Source organism: Ixodes scapularis, unplaced genomic scaffold, assembly GCF_016920785.2.
Source record: "Ixodes scapularis isolate PalLabHiFi unplaced genomic scaffold, ASM1692078v2 PGA_scaffold6__148_contigs__length_123643588, whole genome shotgun sequence".
Classification (NCBI taxonomy): Eukaryota; Metazoa; Arthropoda; class Arachnida; order Ixodida; family Ixodidae; genus Ixodes; species Ixodes scapularis.
The window spans coordinates 107,572,272-107,583,962 of NW_024609881.1; the positions used below are offsets into that span (position 1 = coordinate 107,572,272).

The following is an 11,691-nucleotide window of genomic DNA, read 5'->3' on the forward strand; positions in this document are numbered from 1 at the left end:
GTCACGAACTTCGGATGATCCTCCTTCCATAGTGATCTTGTCCAGGATTCTCTGGCAGCCTGCTCCAACGTACAGCTCCTCATAGGCCAGCAGACTTCTGTGGTTGAGTGAATTGAGTGTAGCAGGGTCCTCAATAGAAGACGTCTTTATGAAATTCTAGCATAGGCACCTCAGTAGTCTTTGGCTTTCTGTGATGTTTTCGAAGGACGGACGGAAAAATCTTTTATTCTGCACGATACATCAAATATATACACAAAGGAAGGACGCACCCCCTGAGGGTGAAAGAACACAAATGAATACCGAAACTGAATATAACATACTCCCTCCCTTATTCGTAGTGATTAGTTGCTAGTAAGTGTTAGATATCCCTAAGCATGCACTGTACATATTTACACACTACATAACCACTGCTATACACATAGACAACTAGTCGGTCTGATAGTCTTTGAGCCAGGCCGGTCGTCGGCGCTCTCGGGACAGGCGATGGGGACGCTGCACGGCTGGGGTTGGTAGTGAGCTTGTAGAGCGCTGCGGTACCCCAGGAGAAGGCGGCTGCAGCATGGCAGGCTCCAGTCCAGGCAGCTGCGGATCAGGAACGGGCGACTGCGGTGCGGCGGACTGCAGTTCGCCAGGAGGCGGCGGCTGCGACCCGGGAGAAGGCGGCGGCGGCAGGTCAGGCTGCGGCACTCGAACCGGAAGCTGCGGCGCAGGTGGCTCTGAACGTTGGGACGATGGACTCGTGCCCCTCTCTGGAACCCTGGAAAGCTTGGAGGCATTCCATGTGCGGCCATCTCCAAGTCTGAAAGAGACAGGTCCCCTCTTCGCCAACACTTCAGTTGAAGAAGAAAAGGCGCGATCTCCCTTGAAGCGAACTGACGGCTTCTTGACACGAACGAAATCGCCCACCGCTATTTTCGGCTCCTTAGCAGCTCTCCTCCGGTCCGTGTACTCCTTGCTGCTTTGCTGTTGAAGCCGGACCCTTTGACGCAGTCGCGCCAGTTCCTTTGCTGGGTCTTTTGCGAACGCTGGTGCCGAAAACCCTACAACATGCAACCTGGTTCGAGGCATCCGCCCATGCAGCAGAACTGCTGGGGCAACCCCAGTGGTAGCCTGTGGAGTAGAACGGTAAATAGCAAGGTAGTCAGTGACTGCTTGTCGGATAGGTCGCCTTTCGAGGAGTGAAACTTGGATGAAGTTCTTCAAAGTTCGATTAAGCCTTTCGACTTGCCCGTTCGCCTGGGGGTAGTATACCGATGAGTGTGACAGCTTGATGGCTCGGTTTTGAAGAAAGGTTATAAATTCACGTGAAGTGAACTGCGGCCCATTGTCGCAAACAATCTCCTCCGGGTATCCTTCACGGGGAAAGACACTGGTTAAGAATTCTTTTACGGTGCTTGTGGCCACTTCGCTGCAAAAATATACCTCTGGCCACTTGGAATGGTAATCGACCAATGTTACAGCAAATCGGCTATTGCGAGGTGCATGCTCCAATGGGCCAACAATGTCTAGGCCCAGTTTCTGCCAGGGTCTTTCAGGCCACTCAACAGGCTGCAATGGCACTGGCGATGTTTTGGCAGACTTATCTGCCTCCAGGCAGATGTTGCAGTTTTTCACGGCCGATTTCACTTGCTTGTCCATTCGTGGCCACCAGAATAGCTCACGAAGTCGCGCCTTTGTGCACGTGATGCCCGGATGTGTCTCATGGGCAACTGCGATGAACTGAGCTGTGAGGGAGGATGGAACAACGAGGCGCTCTGCGCGCAGCAGCAGGTCATCAGCAATAGAAAGCTCTTCGCGCACTGAGTAGAAAGGTTTTGCCTCCTCTGGTACGGACTTTTGTGGTGGCCAAGAGCCGCACACGAACGACTTGACGGTTTGCAGGCAATCGTCGTTGAGGACGGCTTGCTTGAATTCTTCCTTCGTCATGGAGGCCGGCTCGACCAACGACACGTTTTCTTCTTCCTTGGAAAGTTGTGCCTCCGACGTAGGAGCTAGCAACCGAGAAAGGCCATTTCGAGGAGTGGAACCCTGAATTCGAAGATTTAGAGCCTTAATGCCGTCGAGGCCAATCAGACAGGTGCCTTGGCGAACGATGTAGAAAAGAAGTGGTGCAGAGCGCCCTTTAAATTGAACGTCTGCCTGAAAACACCCTGGCACGGAAATTGGACGCTTAAAAAAATCAAGCAAGGTGACGTGCGGAGCTGGAAGGAGCAAAACGCTTTCAAAATGTCGACGAAATGCGTGTTCAGACAGAATCGAAACAGACGACCCCGAGTCAACAAGAAATGTCAAGCTGACATCCGCTACGCCCACTTTTATGAATATTGCTCTGCGAGCAGAATGCTGCACGGTCAAAACTTGCTCAGAACTTCCACTTGACAAAACATCGTCATCAAAATCGACTTCACGAACCCTGCCTTGCGTTTGTCGCTTGCGGTTGCATACTTTCTGAAAGTGGCCCTTGACGCCGCAAAACGAACATTTCTTTCCCTGCGCAGGGCAATGTGACGCTGATGCGCGGTGGTTCCGCGAGCCGCACCGAAAACAGTAAGGTGAAACGGACCGGCTATCTCTGTCTCGCCGAGGGGGGCGGTGCCCCTGCGACGCACGTGAACCGCTCGCTTTCCATGAAAAGTTCTGCTGACAATGCTCTTTTGGCTGTGAACTGGTTTTTCGCGAAGAATGCGGACGACGCACAGAAACAGGCTCGACTGAAGCAGATAATTCCTTTAGTTCTTCAGCTGCTTGCTCAAACTGAAGAGCGATTCGTACTGCGCTCTCGAACGACAGGGAGGAACCCTCGAGTAGGACCGTTCACGTACGCGATTGGAAGCAACGCCGGCAACAAATTGGTCACGGAGAGCCTCATCTTGTGAATTGAACGAACAATGCGAAACGAGCTGCCGTAAAGCAGCAGCAAAGTCATGAACGGACTCGCCTGCGTGTTGGTTGCGGCGGTGGAAACGATGACGCTCGACGACTACGTTGCACGACGTCGAAAACTGCTTCCGTAAGGCGGCGAGTGCAGACGCGTACACGTCAGTAGTGGCCGCGGTAGGCTTATCTTGAACTGCCGGTGCTGCGGCGCTTGACCCTGCAGGTAAAGTCCGGAAACCACGCTGCCCTTCCGCCCCCAAACAATGCAGAAGAATGGCCTTGCGTCGCTCTGGTGGGCACTTAGCTGCTCCGGACGCTAGAAGGTAGACTGTAAAAGTCTGCTCCCACTCCTCCCATGGCAGGGACGGACGGCCGGGCGTCTGGAGGAACGGCGGCGGCGGAGCGAGGCCGGGGAAGCTCATGGCGGGGCGGGCGTTGCCGGACGGTACGGGATGCCGAAGGTAGCTTGGAACGGGCTACATCCTCGTCGCCAATGTGATGTTTTCGAAGGACGGAAGAAAAACCTTTTATTCTGCACGATACATCAAATATATACACAAAGGAAGGAAGCGCCCCCTGAGGGTGAAAGAACACAACAGAATACCGAAACTGAATATAACACTTTCCTCTTGAATGACTGCTATTAGGCTGTCCTTGCTCTGAAACTTTGCGTTAAGCTTGCTGAAGAAGCCAAGCACATATTGCATGAACTTGAGATACGCCTCCGTGATAAGGTTCATGTCCTTCAAGATCAGCTCAGTGGCCAGATTGTGGTCCTCTGTAGCTGCCTGTAAAAAGAGCAATTTCAAGGTCTCCCATTCCTGGAGGACGCGCTCTACACACTGGTGCAGCACAAGCCATTGCATCTCACTTGGTCTCAGCATCTTGTTCATCTCTTTGTGGAGGTACTCTTGGAGTTCAGCGAGCTGAGCCTGACGCTTAGAGCTATGGATGAAGTAGTTGGCGACGTTTCTCAAGAGGTCCTCGAGACGTTCCTGGGAAGCTTTAGTGCTGCCTTGCTTGCTGCTATATTCAGCGAGTGACAGATGTAGCGGATGGTTATAAAACTGTCATCCGCCTTTTCTCGCAGCCTTGTCATCACGAAGTTGCGCTCCCCCACCATCACACTAGCGTTGTCGCATGCGAGCGCGATTACGTTGGTTAGCGGCACTTTCTTCTCAGACAGGCATTTCTCCGCAGCTGAGGTAAGCGACTCTGAGGAGCACGACCTGGCGTCAAGTGGGATGACTTCCAACAGCTGTGTGATTATTTGGTCTTGCTCTTCTGAAAAATAGCGGACGACAGAGTAGAGGAGTTTGGTGTTCGTTACGTCCGTGCCCTCATCTACAAACATCGAAAACTTCGAAGCTCTAGCCTCCCAGCATGTGCGCGAGAACTTCAGTCTCCGCTTTTGCCAACACGTTTTTTTTTTTACGATAGATTCACACTTCGTTCTGTGAAGACTCACACCTTTGGCAATGGCTGAGTCATGAAAGACCACCTTAGCTAGCTTGCCCAGAGGATCCATTGCCTTGAAGGATAAGGCGTGCTCAGCCACAAAAGCCGACATTTTGATCTCAGCAGTCTTCACGTTTTGTTCGTGCGGGTTTGACTTCTGTACGAATGCTGTCATCAAGTTCTGCTTTCTCAGCCACGCGGTTGCCTTTATGTGGGCATCTCTTTTTGAATGTTTGGTCAACTCACTGTGTCCGGCGACCAGGCTTGCGTTGCAGGCCTTACATGATGCACGAAATGGGTTTCTGGGGTCCGGTGCGAGTCATCCCTTGAACCCTGGAAGCCCCAATCATGCTTCGCGGAAGCGCTGCTTCCTCGAAGGTTCGGCTTCATCCCTTGCCAGTTCCCCTCGGACTTTTCGTTTCTTTTTCGGTGTCGTCACTGACGACGGTCCAGTGTGTTGGTCTGTCATCGTTTTGTTCTATAGGGGGCTGATCAAACTGTATACTAGTCACCGGTCAGAATCGGAATGGTTTTTGAAATCAAAGGAGAAAGGAGAAATCAAAGGAGGGAGGACAATTGAAGGGAGGACTAAACAAGCGAAACCACGAGGAAAAAGACCACGGTCGTGCGTGTCGTTTGCTACTTCCGTTAAAGCAGGTGGTCATGTGCTTCGGTGCGGCCAATCAAAAACATACAATTGCTCCACGCTTCAGAATCGAGGTGCACAAGAGAAACGATGTCACATCTTTATCAAAAAGCGCGCCGCGGTGTGTTTAACGCGTTTAACATAATGTCTGTGTCGATCTGTGGCGCCACCTGGTGTTTCCAGAAGTAACTTTGTTGAAGTAAGAAATATACAAAAATGCCTAAAGTCCAGACAACACAACTAAGGTTTTACATGAACAATAAAAAATTTCCGGAAATTAAAAAAAAAAAGATGGCAGCGATTGTGGAAGTTTCCACGTTTTCCTGTAAAAGTGGCAGGGCGTCCCTAGTCCCTACTGGACCAAAAAATCGCCAAAAGTCCCAACGTTTAGGGACATGTCCCTACAGTTAGTAACACTGGCTGTCGGCCGGGTGACAGTGCGGCGACAGAAAAACCCCGAGTGACGGCGCTTACATCCCGCCACCGGCGAAACACGGAAGTCCCAGACGCGCCGCCCGAGGGTCGAGCACAACTTAGTAGGACCCGCAGCCTCGCACCCTGGCGCATTTTCATTAGTTTTCAGGGGCCCTCCAGGTGGAGCATCCTGTGTCGATCGCCACGCGTTCCGGCGTTCGGGTTTCATTCCGTGCTGACTGTACCTTTGTTCAAAAGATGGCGCATGTCAGCGCATGTCCGGGAAGTTAGCGGCAGCCTACGCCTTGGTGTGAAGCCAAGCACAAGTATGATGTGGGGCCCCGTCTTTCCCTAGAGTGACGTCACTTGCGAGGCATGTAGAAGTGATCACTATAACTGACGTCGCAGATAACTACTTTATTGGAGCCATTCCCAAGTTTTTACTTATCGCAATATTGTTTTCACGTTTGACAAAGACGATCAAGTCCTATGGTTCTCAAAATTTCAGCAAAAAGAATCACAAAACTCAAATTCTGACTGCTGGTCCCAGTGGGAGCGGCAGTGGAAGCTAGTGGTGGGAAAAATGAAACACCACAGTCAACAGGGCTGTGATGTACCTAGTGAACCTCAATGACAGCGCCACCTTGAAATGTGGGGGCAGCTTCGATCTGCTCCGGGACACCACCCTTGAATCTTTGTATAAAGGTGTACTCTGAGCAGCACTGCACTGCTAATGCATGCCGTTCAGCGAAAGCTCCATAAAGATTCTGTCCATCTGCATGCGAACGAAGTCTTTCCAAAGCTATCATCTTTTTGTGGTTAGTATGGTATACTAACATTTATTGCTACACCAGTTAAGCGTGATATTAGAGAAATCCCATTTTGAAATTTGCGGGAAAATACAGACAAGCTGGTGAACTAATTTCATATGAAAAACCCGAGACTGGGAACACATACAATACCGAACAGGCACGCACTTGTTCGTTATTTTATTTGTTCCCAATCTCGAGTTTCCTTATTAAGTGATTTGAACTTTTATTGGTATTCAGATTTAAAAATTTCCAGTTGCCCCAATCAAAGAATAAAAAAAGTGTACTCGATTTTCTTAAATGTTTTATTTAAACTTTTTGCCCATTCTCCTTCACCAATAACGTCAGATAAGCAGATGTACTTCATAAGGTGGCAGACGTCCGGCTGCAACTTGAACCTGTGACCGCAAGAAGCAGCTCCACAGGGCACGGGCTCAGCACCTGATAACACGTGAGAAAATATTAAATATGAAGACATGCTTTGGCCCTGCTCGTTATTCCATGGTATATGTCCTTAGATCTTCTAAATGGGGAAACATTACATACTACTGTCATTAGAATGTTTGTGAAAATAAAGTCATAGGTGGTAGTCCATTCTTGATAAACAGACAGTTCTTTATCGCAAATGGTTTGTTGATAAGTGATGGCGGAATATGTAAGTGGAATCAGCTTTTACGCGAGTTTACAGCTGCGAAGCAACCGTTAAAGCGCGTAATTCTATTAACATCAAACGTAACGGCGCGGCTAACAGGCTTAAAACAATTTCATGTTTAAAAATAAAACATTTTCTACACATTCATGCCTGAAACGCCGCTCTAATATCGACAGCTGCATTCATGCGATGGCATAAGAAAAAGACAAATCTTCCGAAAACTCAAGAGACATCCAGAGAACTAAACAGCGGAATGATTCATTCTGTGCCAGATAATGTATGCAGCGCGAGTGTGAGGACGAACAAAAAATCGACACTTTTTTCTGGTTTTCTAGTTTCCATAACTGAATATCTGCCATTAAAACTAGCGTAGTAACAAGACTTCGTGCTTTTCATTCCGTTGTTTTATTAAAATGTTAAGATAAATGCTTATAACAACCGACACTTTACTTTTATACAGAAACCACTCGGGAATAATTTTGTTTCTTTTCGAATGTGGAAACACTGCAATTGAAACAATTGAAGCGAATGTTTTTGTTTTAGGGAGGCTGAAAAAAAGAGAAAGAGAACAGAACAAGGAAAACAACCATGTTAGAGACGAATCTCAACATGCGTGCATGAAGAAATAAGAGGAAAATACACAAAAGGTGAAAAAAAGAAGAATGAAACGTTAACTAAAACACAGCAAGAATCGTTTTAAAAAAACGTTTTTGACTTATTTCTTTTCCCTATAATTTATATGTAAAGAACGTTTGTGCTCTCCAGTTCCTCGTTTCATCCGTGTACACTTGTGCTATAGCAATATGAACACGTTCAAACTCGCCCAGTTATTCATTCTGTTTTGTAAAGAAGCGTCAATGTCGCGTTCACATTAACTTTGTCGGGCAGTGTGCGATCAAAGAGCAGAGGTTTGCTATCTGGTATAAGTGGCTGATACTTGAACAGTCGTGCTTAATTTTATGAGGCGTTAATTTTAATTTTGAATGACATGCTTTTTATAAAATCACAAAAACATATTAATATCTAAATGGACTTCTAACTACAGAAATGCCATAGTGTGTAATTCAAAGTGTTCGTTTAGCAAACACAAAGAAGCCGTAGAATTAAATTCTTGAGAATTTTCTCTCGTTCCTTCTTTTGTACAATTAAGCGCTTCGAAGGGGCGCAGTCAGGCTTTACCCTTGAATCCCAAGTAAGTAGATTGTATTTTGTTTTTCAGACTTTTTACTGACGGTCGTTATTCCCTTCATTTCTTCACAATATTAATCTACCTCGTAACCGCACCTTTGTGAGGTTAGAAATTGATAGTAAATATAATAAATGAAGCGCGGTGAGCAAAATGTATACCTCGTACTTCACAACATGTGTTTCGCGACGACCGTAACACAGTGATATGTGTTTTCAGATTTACTAATAAAGTTTTAGATTCATTTGCCATGCTCGAAATGAACATTACGTCAGCTCACCCTTGAACTAGCAGCTGAGTCTGATTGGCCAGGCAAGTCCATTTGACGCAGGGATTTTGCAGAGTTCTTACTTCTCCGTTTCTCATTGTGTGGCCGAGGTATCTGCACTCATGATCTAGTTGTAAAACATTCGAGTTATTAATAAAATGATATCTCCCTATGCACAGAAGTAATTGCCAATTCAGGATATCCTATCATCGCATTATTTTTACTATTGTCAGGGTGCGCTAATATTTACAAAATTACTGCTTTTCTAGATGGGCGAACCCTTCGGCTGTAAACGTACTTCTGAGGCAGCTCCGTATTACATTCCCGTAAAACTTGTGAGGTAGATTTGACCGTCACATATGAGTAACGTTTCCCATGAGGTCGGTCATACATATTCGATTAATCACTAAGTTTAGTTTCTCCGTGGAAAGCACTCGCTGGCAGGTGAAACTTTTGGAATGGTCGTTTAAGTTCACATTCATCTAAATTAAAGAAGAGAATTAAGATGCCTCGGGATTTCAATATTGCGCTGAGGTTTGTCCAAGTTCGGGGTAACAAACGTCTATTACATTGTGCAATGTTGTCTATTTCCATAACAATAAAACTTACGGTCAAATACTAGAAGTGATCGTTCTTGAATTTCAGGATTGGTTCTTCCCTCTTCCTCCACATTACCTTGGGATATTACTACGTTGGCTATCACAATGCAAACAATCAGAATATTCATTGTGGTCACTTGATAATCTGTAAATGAATTGATACCGGATATCAGGAAGTGTATTTTTACGCTAATATTATGTTTGAAATCACTTTGCATATTTATTTTGACTACGATGTGCCGAGCTATACGATGCATTATTTTTATATAAAAATATTAAACGATATTTAAAAATATTTTCACCGTATAGCACAAAAAACACTGGTTTTATCAGCATCCTACATGAAGAAAACAGTGAAACTGACTAGAAGATGTTGAATTTACTGTAAGTTTTAGAGTTTACTTTTGGTACAATGCGTTCACTACTCGGTAAGCGTCATTTCAAACAAAGTAGGCAGACTATTTATCGTACGATTTATCACATTTATTTGTGTTTGTGGCAAATGTAAGTTTAATACGATTGAACGCATCTGACTGTTTTCTTACCTTCAAGGTTTTTTGTGCGAACTTCATAGTTCGTACGAAATTAACTTTCGGTTGTTAGACTCATTAGCATTTATAGAGTAAACGTTCAAGGTGGGGCGCGGCCATGGGGGCAGGGGAGCTTACGAAAGCCCAGCCCTCTTGATATGTAGTTGCCCCCTTAAACATATGTATGCCCTCCCTCCTACACACACACATACTAAGCCACATTGAAAGTCCCAACGAACCCCCTCTTCCCCCGAAAATGTGCCTGGCTCCGCCACTAGAATCAGGCTAATATATTTTAGGTTTTTCGTATTACAAACCGCTATACTAGCATACAGTATAAATGCACCAATATTGGGCTTGCATAAAAGTAAAAAAAAAAAGTTCGCAAACGAGGCAGTTATGTAGAATCTGATGATATTACCGTCACGTTGACGATGCGCCGGTCTACGCTTGTGCCTGTAGAGAACAAATTAGAGCGGGGTATTTATATCTTAGCGGTTGGTTCTACGTGGGAAGACGTTTCATAATTTTGACCTTTCACGAGATTTCGAAACAAAGATCTTTTTAGTCATCTAGCCTGACTTTTGACTTTATCTGTTTTCTGCCGTGCGTCAGCAACATATAAGGCTAAGCGGAAATATGTTTTATTGTGACATTTTAATTTGAGTTCTTATAAAACTATTCACCTTCACGTACACGTATAACAAGAATTAGTCACATTTAATTTCGCTCTTCTTATATTATTCTTTCCTTATGTCGAGAGTCAAACGTAGGCTAAGATTTGCGTCATTGCGAAGTACTGACTGCAAGTGTTTATTGAAAAAAATATATATATATTTTTCTTGATATTCCAGTTTTTGTTTGTCGATTCGTGAAGCGAGAAAAGAATTGTACAAGAAATTAAACAAAATGAATGAATGCACAAGTAATAAATGTAAAACATCAGCACTATAGTCACGAATGCTGGACAACAATCTACGCAATGGTAATAAACGAACATCACTGGGAAACTAATTCCAAATATAATGGCATAAGGAAAATATTTAAACACATTGGCACGTGGATGAAGATGTGAAATATTTAGTTGGCGGCATCTTTTTTAATAAGGTGCTTTTGCAAACGTTAGATACATTTTAATGACGCAAAATGTAATTAGTTAATTCAACGGTGTAAGGTTTTCAAGCATGCGGTTTACTACGCCCGTGAAACTTTTCCACGGCCAGAGAGAAAAACCTCAGGTCACCCAACACCACCGGTTTACTATGCGTGGAAAGTGGGGAAAAGTTTAAACCAGAAAGATTAGAGGGTGAAATATCTAGCCTACCGATGACGCATAAAACGTACTGCTTTCTTCTGAAGAGCTTTAAGCTTGTTGATATCAACCGTTTTTAAGGGTTGCAACGACAGAGCCATAATCAAAGATTGGTCGTCTTAAAGTTTATAATGTCAGAAGCTTTGTATGTTGTAGGACTCAACGTAAAGTACGCAGCCGGTATCCGAGTCCGTTAATTGTTACATGTGGAGTCAAAGTGATCTATCAGGTCATATCAGGCGAAAAAAGAAGACGCAAAAGGTACATTTAAATTCTCTTCAAAAGAAGAAAAAGTGTATGACTAGAGATATATGGATGCTAATGAGCTCCTAAAAAATGACATAAAAGCGGCTTTGCAAAAAGTAATAACATTTGCCAGGTGTTGCACCACTCACTGAAGCTAGCAAGGGAATTGTTAAGAGAACAGAACCCCGAGATGACTTGTGATATAAAACGCGATCGGCTGTTTATAGACGTATTTTAGTGGTAATGTTACGTGGAAAATCATCGATGTAAATAAAAAAAGAAGAGCTCCAAGTAGTTTGCGAACCACCCGATGACACATCTGCTTCCGAAGGATTCAATGAATTGAAAGTGGCACACTGTGAACGAAGGGAAAAAAGACTATGCACCCAGTCAGCCAGGGATTATTCTTTAGTATAATGTTAAGCGTATGGGTGAGTATAGTTGTCTTATTGTAGGATGATATTATTAACAAGGTGTTCTAGAAGAGAATATTGGAAAGTTTCCTTTTGAATGATTTGGTTTTGACACCACAGCCGTTTTACCGGTACCTCACACAGAGTAATTTACTATCCTCATCGTGGGAACCAAGCGCTATGAACACAAATGAACATCTTTTGAGGTTTAATGCTATTATGACCGACTTCGCGTGTCTGAGCTCGGTTGCGGGTCTTTCGTATTTAGGTCATTCAATACT

At 45.0% G+C, this 11,691-nt stretch overlaps 3 pseudogenes; all 3 read right to left on the minus strand.

The window, feature by feature from the left end:
* Window positions 1–673: 673 nt before the first annotated feature.
* On the minus strand, window positions 674–3,304 carry LOC115312241 (annotated as a pseudogene).
* Window positions 3,305–3,404: 100 nt separating this feature from the next.
* On the minus strand, window positions 3,405–4,804 carry LOC115326464 (annotated as a pseudogene).
* Window positions 4,805–6,548: 1,744 nt separating this feature from the next.
* On the minus strand, window positions 6,549–9,037 carry LOC115326462 (annotated as a pseudogene).
* Between the last annotated feature and the right edge of the window lie 2,654 nt (window positions 9,038–11,691).